Source organism: Trachypithecus francoisi, unplaced genomic scaffold, assembly GCF_009764315.1.
Source record: "Trachypithecus francoisi isolate TF-2019V2 unplaced genomic scaffold, Tfra_2.0 Lachesis_group1, whole genome shotgun sequence".
In the NCBI taxonomy this organism is placed as follows: domain Eukaryota; kingdom Metazoa; phylum Chordata; class Mammalia; order Primates; family Cercopithecidae; genus Trachypithecus; species Trachypithecus francoisi.
Window position 1 is genome coordinate 128,582,380 of NW_022681454.1, and position 6,256 is coordinate 128,588,635.

Consider the following 6,256-nt stretch of genomic DNA (forward strand, 5'->3'; position numbering starts at 1 on the left):
CATAAAGAACCTAAAATATAGAATTTTCAGCATTATTATAATCTATTTATTATGCACATTCAGGTTTATTTGTCACTTAGTCACTTGATTTGGGGAGTTTTACATAGCTTCTGTGTTTGCACAAGTTTGTTTATGGTGAAGTGCAAAGTATTTTAGTAAAAGGGATTTGAGCCACAGATGACAAATAATTACAGGAACACATAACATAAGCTACATTTGGACTTTAAAGCAGGTTTAGATTATATTACTTTTGTTATTATTCTTTGTTTCCAAAAGGGAATGATGGGTTATAGATATATGCCCAAATATTTAGGTGAAACACTACAAAAGAAAGGTGAAGATACCTTTTATCTAAGGGCCAAAGTAGAAGGTAGCACTCATAAAATATACTCTGTTTTGTGTAATAAGTGAATGGAATCTTTGAACAATTTTTTTGCTAGGTTTAATTGTTTAGGAAACTTTTCTAATTGGCAATTACTTCACAGAAAAACTTGATCCAGACCTATATGTGGAACTTCCCTTTATATTAACGTGCTGAAATTATTAAAGTTAAAAGCCTGTTTTTCCCAGTTAGTATTCTCAAGACCTACAAAGAACAGTCACTCTGAAGCAATCAGTTGATTACCCTCATGATGCCTGCATATGTTTATTTCATGTCAGACACACCTGAGGTCTGTAATTGAATACATAAACAGTGTGACCATGGAAGAAACGAAGTTGGCTTGCGGTGTTCCTATGGCAGCATCAACACTGCTTCAAGTGCACCATGAGCATGAGCACTGCCAAGAAAATATATTGGCTCTCAACTCTCAGAATACTGCCATGCCTAGAACTTTTGGCTTTGACAACCACTGGGCAGTAAGAGATGGCAACACATCACAGCAGATACTGTTTCCTTAGGCAATTGAATTACATCAGAAAAACTAAGCTGAAAGATAACAAAACAATTTCGAAATGTCAGGAGACTAAATCAATTCGTTCATAAGTTACTCATTTCACATGTCCATGGTGTTGCTTATGACTCTACTCATAGGTCACTGTCACCTTTATACCAGGATCTAGGGGACAAAGCAGCCACTCCAGAACATTGAAAGTCACTGTAGTCAAAGAAAAAAGAATGTTGTGAGGCACACTCTGAAATTTTGCCTCTAGAAGGAAACAGACACTTTAGTCTACTAACATTTCAATAAGCAAAAGGAAATCACATGCTATAAGTGAATTCAGCAGGGCAGTGAGCTATATCCTACCATGTGTATGAAGAACCCAAAATATACGTAAGCAATCCTAATGTTTATCACCTTATATTTATCCATGCATGCTATTGTGGTCACTTTCACTGTAAAAGTAGTCATTGCAGAATCATCACTAGGATCTCACTGTATTAGAGTAACTAATACTAGTTTCTGAATCAAACTGCAAGTATCAGTGACTTAACACAATTTGTTTTTTCTTCTCATTCATGTCACAGTTCAGTAGAGGATTAACTTTCTGAAATTCCTTAAGGGTTTTCACTGAATCCTCTGCATTTAGTATAAAGAGGAGTATGAGAAGCATCGCATGAGGTATCTTATAGCTCAGTCTAAAAGTGGCAAATATAACTTCTACCTACATTTCATGCACAAGTGAAATGGTCTCATCCTACCTGCAAAATGCAGCATTTCCATATGGTCCAAAGAAGGAAATAATGTTATCATCTCACCAATCTCTGTCAAGGTCAATCCTTCTGATGCCAAAGTATCTGCTTTAATATTCCTCCCATTATAAAACACGCCAACTTCTCCTCTCAAAAAGAAAAATGCAGAGTTCTTTCAAGGTCTGGCATCCAGCTGAAAATTTAGTATCTCTGGCCACTCGTAATTCTCCTAATGAAGTCCAGACAGGGTCCTCATTTCTCAGTAAAATCTAAACTTAAAAGACTAACTAAGTGTCCTGTGTATAAATATGCAATGGTGAAGTGGGAACAAGGTGGCAGTAATAAATACATCTCTATCACCACAGTCATTTGTTCTTGACTATTTGCAAATGTTTCAGGAAGACGTGGTGAAACATCCTTCACTGTGAGTGGCAGAAATCCTCTGATTAAGACCTTATTCTCCTCTCTGAGAGGAATTATCTTATCGCATGTGCACTGCAATCTCATTTCCTACCCTCTGGAGGAGTACATCAACTTTTCCTACATAAATAATGGCCACATTTTTGTATTGATACATGGTAAGTTCTAAGACGTGTATTTTTTTTTTAAAGAGGAATTAAAATAGAAAAGCATATACCTAAAATATGTTCCTCAGGATATATCTACATATATTTTCTACTCTTGTCATTTTAAATAAAAAAAACAGTGGTCCCTTGATATCCTCAAGAGATTGGTTCCAGGACCCCAGAGAATACCAAAATCAGCACATATTCAAGTAACCCTGTGGAACCAGAGTATACAAAAAGTCAGTCCTCCATATCTGCGGGTTTTTCATCCTGTGAATACTGTATTTTGATCTACATTTCAATGCAGATGCTGATTTTTTAATTAAAAATATCTCTATATAAGGGAATGCACACAGCTTAAGCTCATGTTCAAGTATCAACCATACTGTTTTTTTATTTCTGTCCAATCTAATTTAAATAACATAATTATGTGAACTGCATGTCATTAATTACATATACTAAGAGGTGCATAACGATGTGTTTAAATTCCAAGAAATGGTCGCTAGCTAATTTAATTCTCATCTCTTTTCTGCCACAGACAAGCTGTAAAGTCTTGAGCAAAATCACGAGTATCTGTCCCTAACTTATTCATCTTAAGAAGGACCCACTAAGTAGCAATTATCTTTCAGTGTTCTTATGAGGAATAAATAACCTATACATATCAATGCTTAAGAACAGAGACTATCATGTGGTATTGTGTCTGGAGTTGGTTCCTGCCGGTGGGTGTGTGGTCTCGCTGACTTCAAGAATGGAGCCACAGACCTTCGCCGTGAGTGTTACAGATCTTAAAGATCGCATGGAGCCAAAGAGTGAGCAATAGCAACGTTTGTTGTGAGAGCAAAAGGACACAGCTTCCACGGCATGGAAGGGGACCTGAGCAGGTTGCTGCTGCTGACTTGGGTGGCCAGCTTTTATTCCCTTATTGGCCCCGCTCATGTTCTGTTTTTGTCCTATCAGAGTGCCCTTTTTTTCAATCCTTCCTGCAAGTGGCTACTTTTAAGATCCTGCTGATTGGTGTGTTTTACAGAGTGCCAGTTGGTGCATTTTACAATCCTCTTGCTAGCTACAGAGCGCTGATTGTTGTGTTTTACAATCCTCTTGCTAGACAAAAAAGTTATCCAAGTCCCTGCTCCTCCTAGGAAGTCAAGCTGGCTTCGCCTCTCAGTATATTCTAAATAAGTTTGCCTATTAAATATGTGATATGAATTAATCAAGCACAGAAAAAGTTACTAGTGACAGGGAAAAGGAGAAAATATGTGTTCAATATTATTTTGTAAACAATTTATAAATATGCTTCACCTGTGAGTTTCTTCCTAGTACCTCAGAAACTATAACACCATGGAAAATTTTGGATAGTTCAGGGAAGTGCTTTATTTGATAATGTGAAAAATAAGGTGATTGTGATAAAGCAACTTGGGAAAAAAGAAATGACATGAATCTTGAGGATACGTACTTTCTGAGAACTTTCATGTTTAGAATAGAGCAAGCTAAAAATCTGGAAGCGTATTTGTTGAGAGGCAATTTTCAATTGGTCTCATGTATTTCTGTGCATCTTACAAATAGAGAGGCACTGGCTTCACATTTACTACAGGTTTTCCTTTTTAAAGATCTTTATATAGTGGATAGCCCTGGGAGATCAGGATATTGTTTATTTATGGATGAGAGAACAGATGTGCTTATTTTCAAGTAAAACGAAGATAGTGTTTTCTTCCACAGAAAGCATCAGGCAGGTATGCTTACTGTTCATTTATTAAAGATTTATGTTGCCTTTACTTGGAGTTCTTCATCTGTGACACAAACTGTGTGTAGCATCAAGTTGAACTTCTTGGCATCATCTCCGATAAACTTGAGGAAAAATAGGAACCAGAGCAAACGTGAAGCTCGTGCAACTCTGTGCTGTGCTGTAAATAATGGAAGTCTTTCTGTCTCTGACCAAAGAGTTACAAGCCTTCTGCCAACATCGATAAAACTGAAGCAGGCTAACGTGTAAGCTTAGATCCTTCACAGTTCTTGACAATAGTCCCTTAAAACTGTCTGCAGATGCACATCCCTTGGAAAAATTGTATGCATCCTTTTAAGAATAATTAATGTTCTAGTTAATGACAACTGTATGACAGGATAGATCACTTCAAGCTTCTTCCCAGATTACTATAACTTTTAGGTAAACAATGTATATGCCATTTTTTTCTAAGGTTATCTAGCCATTTTCAATATGGAAAACAATATTGTGTAAGATAAACTGAGCACATTTTTCACTTCGTTTTTGTTTTTCAAAACAATTTTATTGCTTTTGTTAATGCCTCAGTCATCAATACTGCTTGGCATAAGAGCCAAGTTTGAAGAATTATCATGTTGCACATGTATTTTGCTCATTTATTTCAAATTAGTAGACAGAATTGAGAGGTGGAAAATTTTAGAAAAATCTCAGTTGATCATACTTGGAATTTGGTTATGTAATATGGGAAATACAAAGGTTGATATACTAGTGATAATATTCACTCTTGGAACCATTAGATGCTATCATGATATTAGCACGGAAGACAAATTCATAATGGTGCAGTGAGGTAAGGAAATAAAACATGTAAGTCTTTGAAAACCACACTATGAGAGCCCTTGCAGGCTGAAAATTAGACGCTAAAGCATTTTTTGTTCCTTTTGGAGAATAAAAGAAGCGTGCTCCTCAATGTCTTGTTGAGAAAAATATACAGTTTGACACACTTGTCAGCATTGCTAACTCAAAAATGATGAGTATAAGGAGTGACCCTTATTGTAGTCTTATATTTCTCTCCAACAATTAAGAGAGTTGGTGGGGCTATTTTTATCCATGAGTTCACCCTGGGTCCCAGGTGATTTTCATTTTGTTTCTCTTCTTAATCCTATCTTAGTGTTTCATCCTCATGGCTAAGTTCAGCAATACTTCTGCATTCCAGCCAGGGGAAATGTGTAAGAAGAGATGAAAAACAATCAGCTTTGTTTTTATGGAGATTAACTTAAATTTATGCTCATAATATAATTCATATTATACTTCATCAAAATTAATCACTGGTAAGACTATAGAAGGTAATCTCTTGCTTGTGGTCGTATGTGCTTAGGATTCTACTACTAAACAAAATGAAAGACTGCATTATACAGACAATTAGTGGTCTCTAGTACAAATAAATTACTAGGTAATTTCCAATTTCCAATATTGAAAAAAAAAAAGTTTATTTCCTACTGCACTATCAAATTGGAAAGGTCAATACAGGCATTCAATAATAGTAAAAATATGAATAACAATCATATGTATCACAACAGAATCATTTTAAAAGATATATATTTAAAACATGATTATTGCATTATATTTCCCCTGGCAGAAAATAATAAATTGGAGAAAAATCACATTTGATTATTGTCAGTTACATGGATTTTTAAAATTTGTACCACTGAACACTTTTTAAAGGTAAACTAATTGACACCTAAGGAAGATAAATAAATCTTTAGTTATTTTGGTAAATTTATTTTACAGTTTCATTCCTTTTCAACTTAAGCTAGGTAAGAGGTACTATATTCTCTCCTAATGTAAATGTTTATGATCATTGAAACTCCATCTGGAGAAAATAGAGACACTTTTAATTTAAATCATATTTGAAGAAGGAAATGTATAAATTTATTCAAAACTGTTTTTTAAGTGAAAATGGGAAGGTCCTATTTAAAAAGAAAAAAGAAATACTTTGCAATGACCTTTCTATAATGTTAGCAAATTTATTATGATCTGTTGTGAATGACTGTTTTGCCTTCCGTGTTTCTGCTGTCTCAACTCCCTAAGTACTAATTCAACTGAAAAGTAGCTTCAGGTATGGGTCCAATTTAATTTCCCTCTACAAGATCTGTAGTGCCATTAATTAGAATCATATAATCTTAGAGTCAAAAGGATCCTTAGAGATTGTCTAATCCTATTCTATTAATGCATGAGGAAATGGGTGTAGCAATCTAAGGTTGCACAAATTCAAAAACACATAGAAAGTTTTCATAATCAAATTAAATTAAAAATATAAAACAATTAATGTTACCAATTTAC

At 34.9% G+C, this 6,256-nt stretch overlaps 1 long non-coding RNA gene across 1 annotated transcript; it reads left to right on the plus strand.

The window, feature by feature from the left end:
* Positions 1-1,614: 1,614 nt before the first annotated feature.
* Positions 1,615-5,693, plus strand: LOC117084802. The gene is made up of 3 exons (XR_004437674.1): positions 1,615-1,713; positions 2,738-2,810; positions 3,920-5,693. It is a non-coding gene; the product is annotated as an uncharacterized LOC117084802 (long non-coding RNA).
* The last annotated feature ends 563 nt before the right edge of the window (positions 5,694-6,256 follow it).